Here is a 14,038-nt window from a genome sequence, read left to right as displayed (position 1 = left end):
AATGCTAATTTTGCCAACAAGGTCCAGTATCCAGGTTCATACTCAGTATGTGTCCAAGCACTATCCAAGAATTTTCCAGACAGACTTAGGATCACTGGATCCCTCCTACAGAGAACTTCATGGAACAGATGCTTTGATGTTTGTTTGCTTTTCTCTGTGAGTGTGGGGGCCTTCCCTATGGGAACACAGGGGAGGGGAAATCGGTACTTAGAAATGACCTTCAAGCAAGAATTTCCAAGCAGTTTGTTACTCTCAGCAAACAGAATGCTGTGAAATCTATGTTCCTTCAATGAATGAAAGGCAAAAAAAAAAAAAAAAGTATTTTCAGGCATCTATCAGCAACTGTCTGGATGGTATCACCGACTGTGGACATGAGTTTGAGTGAACTCCGGGAGTTGGTGATGGATAGGGAGGCCTGGCGTGCTGTGATTCATGGGGTCGCGGAGAGTCGGACACGACTGAGCGACTGAACTGAACTGAACTGAACTGATCAGCAACTGTCTAGATTCTAAGATGTCAGAACTCCAGGTTTGCACAGAGGCCCTAATTTCCACAGTCACAGCCAGTATGTTTCCTCGCATTTCTGAGCCTTGTGAACCCATTCCTAGGTCATACTGGGCTTGGAAATGATCCAGCGGCAAGGAACTGCATGCTGCCTGCTTGCTTCAGAAATCCCAAAGGTTTGACCAGATTTTGCTGTCACAAATAAGAAAAGAGCAGTTGGATGGATTTCCAGGCAGTTGCTAGGCCGCACAGTTTTAGGGCCAACAGAGAGAAAAATGCTAATTTTGCCAACAAGGTCCAGTATCCAGGTTCACACTCAGTATGTGTCCCTGTAGTGTCCAAGAATTTTCCAGACAGACCTAGGATCACTGGATCTCTCCTACAGTGATAACTTGATGGAACAGACTTTTGGATGTTTGTTTGCTTTTCTCTGTGAGTTTGGGGGACCTTCCCTATGGTAACACAGTCAGGGGAAATTGTTACTGAAAAATTACCTCCAACCAAGCATTTTCTAGCAGTGTGTTACTCTTAGCACACAGAATGCTGGGAAAGCTATGTTCCTTCAATGAATGAAGGCATGAAAAGAGTGTTTTTCAGGCATCTATCTATTAGGAACTGTCTAGATTCTAAGATGTGAGAACTCCAGGTTTGCACAGAGGCCCTAATTTCCAGAGTCAATACCAGTATGTTTCCCTGCACTTTCTGAACCTTGTGAACACATTCCTAGCTCATATTGGGTCTGCCCATGAGGAAACCGGATTGGGAAATTGTCTAAGGGTCAGATTGTCATACTGTTGTTACCTAGATTAGTTGACATTCTAATGGAAATGACCCTGCCACAAAGAGTTGCAAGCTGCCTGCTTGCATCAGAAATAGGAAAGGTTTGAGCAAACCTGTTGATATCATAAGCAGGAAAACATCAGTTCGATGGATTATCAGGCAGCTGGTAGCCCACATCCTTTTAGGGCCAACAGAGAGAAAACGCTAATTTTGCCAACAAGGTTCAATATCCAGGTTCACACTCAGTATGTGTCCCTGCAGTATCCAAGAATTTCCAGACAGACCTAAGTTCACTGGAACCTTCCTCCAGAGAAAACCTGATGGAACTGATATTCTGATGTTTGTTTGCTTTTCCATGTGAGTATGGGACCTTCCCTACTGTAACACAGGTGAGGGGAAATTTTTACTTAAAAATAACCTCCAAGCAAGGTTTCCAAGTAGTGTGTTACTCTCAGCAAACCGAATTCTGGGAAACTTATTTTCCTTCGATGAATGAAAGGCAAAATAAGAGAGTGTTTTTCAGGCATCTGTCAATCAGCAACAGTCTAGATTCTAAGATGTGAGAACTCCAGGTTTGCACAGAGGCCCTAATTTCCACAGTCACAGCCAGTATGTTTCCCGACATTTCCAAGCCTTGTGAACCCATTCCTAGGTCATACTGGGACTGCCCATGAGGAAACAGACTGTGGAAGTATGTCTTTGAGAACTGAGCTGCAGTGAGAGAAGTACTAGACACAGAACTCTGCTCAAAGCAGTGTTCTCCCAGGAAGATCCAGTGGGCCCTGTTTGTGTCTTCACATTCTGATTTGGAAACATGATGTGCATGAACCTCGAAAATCAAGTTTTTGGTTTAAGCTCTATTTCCTGCCTCAGACAACTAGCGTCTTACAACACTTCTCACTTCGGTTTTCTGGAGATTGACAACTTCCTACTCTAATCCTCAAGTTTTCTGAACTGAAAGAGATGCTTGCATTTTCTCACTAGGAGCTCATCTCAGAGTACATTTTCACTTATCCAGGTTAGTTATAGGTAGAGAACTAGCAAGTCACAGAACTCTCTTCTCAAACCAGTGTACCCAGAGAGGAATCCAGAGTGCCCTGTGTCTTTCCCTTCTTCAGAATCATGTTGTGTGGGAACCTAGCAAACCAAGCTTCTGATTCAAGCTGTACATTCCAAATCAGAAATCTAGTTGGTTTTATTCGCCTTTGTTTTATTCAGATTGACAACTTCCTACTTTAATCCCTAAGCTTTCTGAAAGAAAGAAGCTGTCATGCCTTGGTAAGAGTTCTTCTCAGAGGTCAAGTCCACCTAGAAAGGTTAATTATAGTTAACTGTCTGCTCAGACAATGATTCTCCCAGAAGGATCCACTCAGCCCTTCTGTGTCTTCACATGCTTCAGAAACATGCTGTGTGTAATCCTTGAACCCCAGCTTTGAGTTAAAGCTCTCTATTCCGCATCCAAAACCTAGGTGCTTTTACACTGAAAGTTACTTGGAAAACACTTTGCTTACTTTTGTGTTATTCGGTTCCACAACTTCCTTAGTCAAATCCTGTTGGTTTTGGAAACCAAAGCAAGCGGCTTGCAACTCCTTATTAGAGGGTCATCGCAGAGTACATTTTCACCTAAACAGGCTAGGTAGACTTTTGAGTACTCTTGTCACAGAACTCTCTGTTCCAAGCCAGTGTTCTCACAGAAGGATCTGAGTACGCAGGTTGTGTCTTTACATTCTTCTGAATCATGCTGTGAACCAGGAAATCAAAACTTGCTTTCTAAAGCCTCTTTTCTGCCTCAGAAAAGTTAGATTTTACAGTGTAAGTTACTGTCAAACCCTTTGGTGGCTTGGCTTTGCTTCTGATTGATCACTTCCAGTCTGATTCTTGAGTTTTCTCAAAGAAGCTGCTTGCACCCCCAAATCTATGTGTCCAAAGTGTGGACTAAGAGTGCTGTCTGCCCTGTCAGTAAATGAAGTGTGTGGCAGTGATCAGCAACTGCATCCACCATGAAGGCGTGTCCTGAGGGAACTCAGGATGGAATGCCATCCCTCTTACAGTGACCCATTGCAGCCATCCCAACTCAGGTGCAGCTGAGGAGATTCTGATGAGAAGCACAGGACATTGACTTCAGGTAGCTGAGGTGTCAGAGGAATGAAGTCAGTGAGCTCAGACTCCTGCATCCTCCCATACATGGAAAGCACTAAATTCCTTGACATGTCTAGTTTTCCTTTAGTAACAGTGATCTTTTGGTGTTCCCACTACCTAGCTTTTTGTTGCAAAAACTTATATGTCCTGACTCTACCCTCGCTTCCTTGGAGCAGTTTTTCAGTTACCTGAGGTGCTGTTTCCCAGGCTTAAAATCCCAAGACTGTCCACCAAAAAACATAACTCTCAGATTTAAGGTTGTGCAGTTCTTCTGGGTTTTGTTTCAGCCTACTAAATCTAACCCCCATTTCCTTTGAAAGGTGACTAGGTCATGAGGGTGGGACTCCTGTAATGGAATTAAGTGCCATGATGACAGAGCCCTAACCCTTCCCTCACGTGAGGACACAGCAAGGAGATGCCATCTGTGAACCAAGAAGGGGCTTCACCAGACAGTGAATATGCTAGTGCCTCCATCCTGAATGTCCAGCCTCCAGAACTAAGGAACATAGAGGCCTATGGCTTACAGGCACCCAGGTCAGGGCATTCTCACCACAGCAGCCAGAATGGACTAAGACATGGCCATTCAACCTATGTGGTCCCACAGAACTTTGAGGGCTGAGTGACAGGTAGCACCGGCTTGCTGGGTGAGAATTTGGGGAAAGTCTTTACTGAGGCAGATTTTTCCTCCAAGCTTCTCCAGTCAGCCTGGGTGACAGTCTGCTGTCAGGGGCAGGAAGGGTCTCAGCTGACTACTGTAGTCGGTGGTCATGAGTAAGGCCTGTCTATACCCACTGAAAGTCACAGGACTGAAATTTCAGGTCCAGTTAACTTGTTCATCCCAATAGGTGTGAAAAATGAATAATTTTATCTGCAGCACAAAGATGCTCACTCCTAAAAAAAAAAAGAAGAAGAAAAAGATGTTTTATCATTATTTTTTCTCTTTCAACTCTGTTTGTTACAATCAGAAGAGAGAAGGAATACACTGAAATCAATGGAGATCATGTGGATAAGCCAGGTATGATCTTCCCAGTCAGTGTGAATGAAGTACAAGCTTTTTGTTCTAAACAAAAGGACTCCAAGGTACTTTCAAAGGCACTTTTAATATAGAGTTAACAACACAGAGCAGCACAATTCAGTGCTCACCCCTAAGACGTGGGGGAGGGGGCACTGAGAGAACAAGGTACTTGAACATGAATCAGCTATTTGTCTGACAAACAACTGCAGAGTTTGAAAGATGGATGATTAATATCTTTGCAGATTTGTCAAATCATTTATTAATGTTCACTCACTTAGGTAATACGATTTGTATTTATATAGTTTCCAATTTTAACTTAAAATGAGATAACAGCAAATGTAATCTCTGAAGCAGTAAAGGTTTGTGCGTATGCTTGCACAAAATCTATAGAATGCACAAAAGAAACTGTTATTTAAAGAATGAATTATGAACTTCATTATACAGATAAAATATATATGAAATGAAAATATACCAAATGTGAAACAGAGTATTTTTCATTAGGTAAAGTCAAAATGTTATACCAAAGGTATATTTTGTTTTTAAAATTTTTATTTTATTTATCAAAGGTATATTTTAAATGTATTAGTCTTTTTTATGTGAGAAGATTTGAGTTGTAAGAATGCCTAAGTTGTTGAATTTTATATATGTAGATACAACCAATATTTTTTTAAACAGAAATTAAATATTAATGAGACTCAATCTAGTAAATGTATAAAAAGGAAAAAATATACAAAGGTAAATGATAAGATCTTAGTCAAAAGTGATGAATAAAAAAATCATAAAACATTTTGCCAATAATACCTCACTTCTTTAGGCCTTTGTTTCTTTATCTGTGATTGACTAAGAGGTTACCAAAGTGGAATAAAACTCCAACTGGATTGAAAATGTTGAAGTTTAGCTTTTCCGGTAAGCAGCCTGAGGTGAACCCTAAAAATGGTGCGCTATTCACTTGACCCAGAAAACCCCACAAAATCATGCACATCAAGAGGTTCAAATCTTCGTGTTCACTTTAAGAACACTCGTGAAACTGCCCAGGCCATAAAAGGTATGCATATCCGAAAAGCCACCAAGTATCTGAAGGATGTCACTTTAAAGAAGCAATGTGTGCCATTCTGTCGTTACAACGGTGGAGTTGGTAGGTGTGCACAGGCCAAACAGTGGGGCTGGATGCAGGGTCGGTGGCCCAAAAAGAGTGCTGAATTTTTACTACACATGCTCAGAAATGCAGAGAGTAATGCTGAACTGAAGGGCTTAAATGTAGATTCTCTGGTCATTGAGCACATCCAAGTGAACAAAGCCCCCAAGATGCAGCGCAGGACTTACAGAGCTCACGGTTGGATCAACCCCTACATGAGCTCTCCCTGCCACATTGAGATGATCCTTACTGAAAAAGAGCAGATTGTTCCTAAACCAGAAGAGGAGGTTGCACAGAAGAAAAAGATATCCCAGAAGAAACTGAAGAAACAAAAACTTATGGCCCGGGAATAAAGGCCGCAAAAAATAAATGCAAATAAAAGTAAAAAAAAAAAAGAAAGAAAATGTTGAAGTTTGTATGAGTTGATTGGTTACTCATTACCTTAGGAAATTTCCCAAGGGAAATTCCCTTGTCAAGTACTCTAGCACACAGACAATGCTGGTTATAAAAGAGCTCATGGCATTTGATTTTCCCTTGACCAAATCCACATACTCAGTCATTCCTTTTGCTCTGATGAGACAGTTGGTCAGGGCTCCCTTTCAAAGCCTTGTTACCAGTGGTGAGGGACCAATGACCAATGCACTGAAACCTTGATGTTGTTCAGCAGCTTAGTTGCGTCTGATTCTTTGCGACCCCCATGGACTGCAACACACCAGGCTTCCCTGTCCTCTCTATCTCCCGGCGTTTGCTCAAATTCACGTCCATTGAGTCGGTGATGATATTCAACCATTTCATCCTCTGTTACCCCTTTCTCCTCCTGCCCTCAATCTTTTCCAGCATCAGGATCTTTTCCAATAAGTTGACTCTAAATGTCCTTTCCTAAATGATGATGCTGTGAAAGTGCTGCACTCAATATGCCAGCAAATTTGGAAAACTCAGCAGTGGTCACAGGACAGGAAAAGGTCAGTTTTCATTTCAGTACAAAGAAAGGTAATGCCAAAGAATGTTTAAACTACCATACAATTGTGTTCATTTCACATGCTAGTAAGGTAATGCTCAAAATCCTTCAATCTAGACTCCAGCGTATGTGAACAGAGAACTTGAAGATGTACAAGTGGGATTTAGCACTTTCACAGCATCATCACTTAGCATTTTAAATAGCTCAGCTGGAATTCCATCACCTCCACGAGCTTTGTTCATAGTAATGCTTCCTAAGGCCCACTTGACTTCACACTCCAGGATGTCTAAAGCCAGACATCTAGGATGACCTAGAGCCAGACATCCTGGAGTGTGAAGTCAAGTTTATCTGGATCATTAAGACTATTTTTGTACAGTTCTATGTATTCTTGGCACCTCTTCTTAATATCATCTGCTTCTGTTAGGTTCTTGCCACTTCTGTCCTTTATTGTGATAGCTTTGCATTACATGTAATTCCCTTGGTATCTCTAATTTTCTTGAAGAGATCTCTAGTCTTTCCCATTCCATCACTTTCCTCTATTCATTTGCATTGTTCACTTAGGAAGGCTTTCTTATCTCTCCTTGCTATTCTCTGAACTCTGCCTTCAACTGGGTATTATCTCTCTCTTTCTCCTTTGCCTTTCACTTCTCTTCTCAGATATTCGTAAGGCTTCCTCAGATAATCATTTGCCTTCTTGCATTTCTTTTTCTTTGGCATGGTTTTGGTCACTGCCTCCTGTACAATGTTACAAACCTCTGTCCATAGTTCTTGAGGCACTCTGTCTACCAGGACTAATCCCTTGAATCTATTTGCCACCTCCACTGTGTAATCAGGGATTTGATTTAGGTCATATCTAAAAAGTCTGGGGCTTCCCTGGTGGCTCAGATGGTAAAGAATCCACCTGCAATTCAAGAGACCTCAGTTCAATCCCTGGGTTGGGAAGATCCCCTGGAGAAGTAAATGGCAACCCACTCCAATATTCTTGCCTGGAGAATCCCACAGATAGAGGAACCTGATGGACTACAGTCCATGGGTTGTAAGAAGTCAGACACGACTAGTCTAGTGGTTTTTCCCTACTTTCTTTAATTTAAGTCTGAATTTTGCAATAAGGAGTTCATGATCTGAGTCACAGTCAGCTCCAGGTCTTTTTTTTTTTTTGCTGTCTGTATAGAGCTTCTCCACCTTCACCTGCAAAGAATATAAATAATCTGATTTCGGCATTGATTGTCTGGTGTGTTCATGTGTAGAGTTGTCTCTTGTGTTGTTGGAAGAGGGTATTTGCTATGACCAGTGTATTCTATTGCAAAACTCTGTTAGCGTTTGCCCTGCTTCATCGTGTGCTCAAGGCCAAACTTGCCTGTTACTGCAGGTATCTCTTGACTTCCTACTTTTGCATTCCAATGATGAACAAACATCTTTTTTTCATATTAGTTCTAGAAGGTCTTGTAGATCTTCATAGAATCGTTTGACTTCAGCTTCTTTGGCATTACTGGTTGGGGCACAGACTTGGATTACTGTGATACTGAATGATTTGCCTTGGAAACAAACCAAGATCATTCTGTCATTTTTGAGATTTCACCCAAGTACTGCATTTCGGACTCTTTTATTGACTATGAGGGCTACTCCATTTCTTCTAAGAGATTCTTCCCCACAGTAAATATAATGGTCTGTGAACTGCAAATGCATGGAAAGCACTGTTACATGTACCAACAAGCATAACTTGGTGGTTTAATGACTCTGTAGAAGTTAATAGCTTGTACCCTAAAGTATCTCTTTAAAGGTACCTCCTGTCCCACATCTACAAATACTGTTCAAGTGATAATTTAATAATACTGTCTGGCTAATTGTAGGGGGAAGGTGTCTTGTCTGCATCTGTTTGGATTCCACCAGGGAGCCGGGCCTCATACTTCCTCGTCTTTGTGTGAGGGAGCCTTCTCTCTGCTTCTGGTCCAGCGCTGCTCTCCCTGGTCCTGCCCATATCCCTGCTGAATGATTGATCGATGGAGTGAACAAAGCCCCACTTGCGTCTCTGACAGCATTGGCTCCTGCTTTTCCAAGAGGCTCCCCTTGTAGCTTTGGTTTCCCCAGAAGATATAGTGTTTCTTTTACCTTAAGTTTCTGTCTTTTGCCCAGAGTTCTCTGGGCCTCTGTAAAGGCTGAGGAACACTGGGCAGTGCAGACTCACGGCCCCAGGATCCCACCCCAGTCTGCCCCGGGCCTGCTTTCTCCCATTTCCACCTCCCCGCTTACCAAGCCCAGGGCAGGCGCACAGAGCCCTGCTCCACCGCCCACAGCCCAGGAGGAGCCAGAAGACCTGGGGCAGAACACACCTGTCCCTTACCCCCACGCCTCTTTGGTAAGAGGGCCATCGTGAGCTGAAGGTGACTGGGGGACAGTGGCTCCCCTCCCTACTCTCTAGAAGCAGGACAGAAATGCCCAGACCTGACTCCAGCTCTCCCCAGCTCTCACGGCCACCCAAACACACCCACATCCTCTGTGATCCCTCCCTTCCATCGAGGCCTTCCCCAGGCTCTGCCCCAACGGGGCTAATGCAGAACAAGCGCAGGAAGGTTTCTGGAGCACCAAGCCAACCTCTGCAAGTTGGGTGAGAGGGGATAGCAGGCAGCACAGAGCTCAGAAAACTTGGGAAGGATGCCCCAAGATGCAGTGAAGCTGCCCAGCTCACGTGGGCCTCTCAACAAGACGTCTCTGCAATGTCTGACTCTGCCCTCTTGCTCAGGCACTGAAGCCTGGGTCCTCGCTCCCCTTTTCAACGCTGACTAGTAATTTTATGAATAAAGGTTGAATCTTTCCTAATTAAAAATGGTACAAGCATTGGGACTTCCCTGGTGGTCCAATATTTAAGACTCTGACCTCCCCATGCAGGGAGTGTGGTCAGGGAACTAAGATCCCAAATGCTGCAAAAAAAAAAAAAAAGGTATGTGCATAGATAAAACGCATCTTATAAAAAAATATGAATGCACATTGGAAACATGAATGGCATCTGAAGAAAATTAAAGAGTCAACAATTTACCAACTTGGCCAACTTGTGTTTTAATTACTGTTAGTTACAGATTCCCTTCAGCTACAGTTGTAGCAGCCGCTGAGAAGGCAGAGGAACCAGGAAAGCAGATGCAATCTGCTTATGGTCCCCAAAGAGCCTGGGCTACAGCTGGGCTGCAGCAGGAGCCCTACCGGACACATGTGTTCATCCTCAGGGCTACAAGCAGCGCTGGCCTGCTTCTCCTCTGGGCCTAGACCTTCTAACAGACAAGGCCTCTGTGGTCTCTAGACAGGAGACGACACACCATAACTTACAGTGATAAAACCCTGTTTTATTCTTACACTCAAACCCCAAAGCTGCATGCATGCTGTAAGAGCATCAAACATAGCAAATAATGAAGCCTGCAGAGAAATATATGTGTGTGTTAGCACAGCCAGGAGTCTCAGGATCTTCTGACATTTAAAAAATCTAGCATGAATTTCATTAGTGTTCTTTTGCCCTTTGCTCACATGGACTTTAATTTTTACAAAAATATGGATCTCATGTTTCAAATTACAAGCGCTCTGGTGCACCAAATACCCACCCACACTGAGTAGCTAGTCTTTTCTTTGTTGAGGTTTGTTGTCTGGCTGTGCAGTTGGTTGTCTGGTTGTGCTGTTGTTTGGTTTAGTTCTTGTAAATCTGGTTGTGTGGTGGGTTGTTTAAGCGATTGGCTGGTTGAGTGGCTGTGTTATTGATTGTTTTAGTTGGTTGTGTGGTTGGTTGGTTGGTTGAGTGATTGGCTGGTTAAGTAACTGTGGTGTTGACTGGTTTAATAGGTTGTGTGGTTGGCTGAGTTGATACTGGCGGGCTAAGTATCGGTATTGATGATGGGTTTAGCTGGTTGCGTGGTTGATTGGTTCTTTTACGATCCCAGCTGCTGAATTAATCATTCTGCTCACTCTTCCCCACAAGACCACTCCTGATCTGTACATGGTTGACCTCTGGTGTGCTTTCCATTCTCATTCATCCTCTTATCTCTACTCCCTGTCCCCTCTCTCTGCCACAGGCAGTCTTTCTACCATGGGTCTTTTTACATGAATACATTCTTGCAAAATTTCTACTATTGTTTTATGTGCATGGATTTTTGTGAAAATGTTTTCTGTGGCCATGTCATCATCGTGTTTCTTACTTTCTCTCTGAGCATGTTCTTTTAGCACTGCACCTGTGAGGCTACATGTCCATCTAATTTGTTGCTTCTAACACACACACTACATCCCCATCCACAGGTGGACACCAGGCAGCCTCCTGGTTGCAGCCACCACAAGTGATGCTGATGCGAGGACCTTTGTGAACTTTCCTGAGCAATGCACCCAAAGCAGAGCTGCAGAGCCACAGGTGAGGCCCGCAGTTGACTAAAGTGGTTCTTGGGTTCTCTCCAAGCTGGCTGCCCTGCCCACACCTCCTCCAACACCTGGTCTGAGCCCGCTTTCCAGACTCTCCTGGTTGCTTTCATTTGTTCTCCTACAAGACTTACAAGTTCTGTGTGCTCAGCTCTGGGGGTTTACGTTTGCACTGTAGGAGCCCCTGTGCAGTTTTCTTCCTGTGCTTTGGAAGCTGGGGGTCCTCCCAGGCTCAACTGCCCATCCAGTTCTTGGCACTCCCATCTCTCACGTCTGGTCCATAGCAGCCTCAGACCTGCCCTCCCTCCTCACGCCCTGGCCGTCATCCACTCTTCCACACTCAAGAAGCATTCACTGAGTCCCACTGTGTACCGAGCCCCGACCCGCTGCTGAGAACACAATGTCAACAGCAGGTGACACACTCCCAGGCCTCCTGGAGGGTCCTGGCACCTGCAGGTGGGCATAGTCGCAGGTCACACAGACATGCAGGGGGCTAGACTGCATGGTGAGAGCCAAGAAGGATGACTTCAGGGGCTGGTAGAGCTGGGGACCAGCTGGGGGCCCCAGGGTGTGAGGAGGAAGTGACCTGAGGGATAAGCAGTGAGCAGAGAATGGGGCAGACACCCTCAACACCCACTGTTGGGAGGGGAGTCCTGCTCGAGCTGCACCTGGCCCCTTCCAGGGAACCTCTGCTGTATCTTCTCCAGAGACCCAGGAAAGGCACAGATTCTGGGCGGGGCTCAGGACTCAGAGCTTCTTAACTCACCCTCATCTCAGCCATGACCTTCACCTTCTTTGCAGGACTTGATGTGGCCAAGTCCTGAGCATCTGGGCTTAGTCAGCATGGGCTGTCAGTTGCTCAGGCCACGTAACAGTGGACCACAGACTGTGGGCGTGTAAACCATAGACATCTATTTCTCAGTCCTGGAGGCTAAACCTCCAAGATCAGTGTCAGAAAGGTATAGTGATTAAGAGCTTCCTGTTTCACAGATGTCGTCTCCTCATTGTGCCCTCATGTGGAGGAGGGGCTGAGAGCTCTGTGGAGTCTGTTATAAGGGCAATGATCCCATGCATGGGGACCCCACCTTCATGACCCATCACCTCCCAAAAGTGCCCCCCTTAAAACCATCACCTGGGGGTTAGGATTTTTGGAGGGTCACAGATCATAAGTTACAGTAATGAGATGCATAGATGAATCTGGGTGGGGGGAGGGCAAACGTTCAGTCCACAACACCGGCTGCTCTTTGGTTCCTGTTTCTTGTACCAATAGACCAGAATTAGAGCTTCCGGTTCTGCCTTCCCCATCACTGTAAGTCATGAATCTGTGCCTTTAAAAAGCCTCTTCACTGCACTTTGTGGGGGAATTCAGAAGGGGGAGGGAAGAGGAGGGAGGGGGAGCTGTCTGAACACCATTTCCAAGCTTCCTTCCTAGCTTCCTTCTGCGACACCCATTCCTGGCAGCCTTGCATCTGTCCTGAGCACAGCTGACTGGTCCACCTGCTGCACCAGATGCTCACATCTACCTTGATCATGACCCAGTCGTCCTCACACCTGGCATCCAATCAGGCCCCTGAGCAGCCCCTCCTGTGAGAACAGGTCCCCTGAGGTGGGGGGGGAGGCGCATCGTGCGACACTCCCTCGTGCAGGCCTGACTCTGAGGAGGAACCCTCTCTGTTTTCTCTACATTGAGGGCAGGGCAGAAACTGATACTGACCTTTGGTCACATGGGTCTGTCCTACCCCTGGAGCCCAAGAAAGTGGGGGCTGCCGGAGTGGTGACACTGATGTAATTTAAACTTGGTTTCTGTTCCAGTTTCCTGACACAGAACCTCTAAGACCCTGGATTCTCCAGCATGACCTGTGACTTTTATGTGTAAGGAGGTGACTTGGTGACGCCCCAGGGCTGCAGAATTGGGCTGATGGCCATGGTTCCGTCCTGTGACTAGAGGGCTGGGCCTTTCAGCCCTAACCTGACCTCCCTGAGGAGAGAAAAGAGCTCCTCCCCTGCCCTCCCCATCCTGTCCTTAGTGCCACTGGTATTACTGTTCATCTGTTTATATCACGATTCTCTTGAAAACTTACATTAGTCCCAATCTGCTGAGTGGGAGACTCTTGAAGATGTTTTGCCATCACTCTGATATGTCCTTTCACAGCTGTGAGCATCTACTTGCTTCCGGAACAAGATACTCCGCACTCACTTCGCACTTGTCTCCAGTCTCACAGTCCAGAACTGGCTGCTTCTCCAAGGAGCCTGATTAACCGGGCAGAAGGGGGGGCAACAGCTCTGCCTCTTAGGGTCCCGGATACACTGGAAAGGTGCTGAGGACACTGTGAGCTGTGCTTGTGTGTATCAACATTTACCACGCTAGAAATTAAACAGAAATTTTAAAATACACATTTATTAATTTTAAAAGAACAGTAATAAACCCCTCATATGTTAACAGGAATAACACTTAAGTAAAAAGTTTAATTTTAAAAACAAAATTTTTAGCAAATTTACTATAGAATGGGAAAAGAGACTAGTATGTTAATATTCTTTCCTGATAATTATGGGTAATTTTTATACAACAGCCAACCTCAACAAATTGAAGTTTCTTAAAGGCTGGCTGTAACTGGAACATGAAAATCACGTCAAATTCAAGCTTTCAGGTAAAGATCTGAATTTTTTCACAGGCTACAAGTACTGTCAGTATGCATTATACATCACACAACATATAACATTGTATATATCACACAACATATAACACTGCACACATGGCATGTGATACACAATACTGCATATGACATGCAATGCATGTGTGTGCATATATATATACGGATATACGTGCATTTTTATAACCTGTCTTTAACATTTGCCGATGGAAACTTCGGCTGGGTTCCAGGTGGTGAGGGCTTGCTAGGTTATTTCAAGACCTTCCATAGTGCCCACGTCTCCCACTAGCCACCTCTCTTCCCTCACAGCCTCACGGCAAAGTTTTGTTTGTTGTGACGTTTTTGAATTTCTTTGTAACCTGATTTGGGAGGATGGTTCAAGCACTTTCATTCTGTGTATTTCCCTTCACCCAGCCAGCCAAACCAAAAACTTGTCACGATTTCGTTTATCGTTTTCCTTCTCATCTGCG

Source organism: Moschus berezovskii, chromosome 26 (genome assembly GCF_049115385.1).
Source record: "Moschus berezovskii isolate FMDL1 chromosome 26, NW_MosBer_1.0, whole genome shotgun sequence".
NCBI classification, from domain to species: domain Eukaryota; kingdom Metazoa; phylum Chordata; class Mammalia; order Artiodactyla; family Moschidae; genus Moschus; species Moschus berezovskii.
This window is presented reverse-complemented; position numbering follows the sequence as displayed.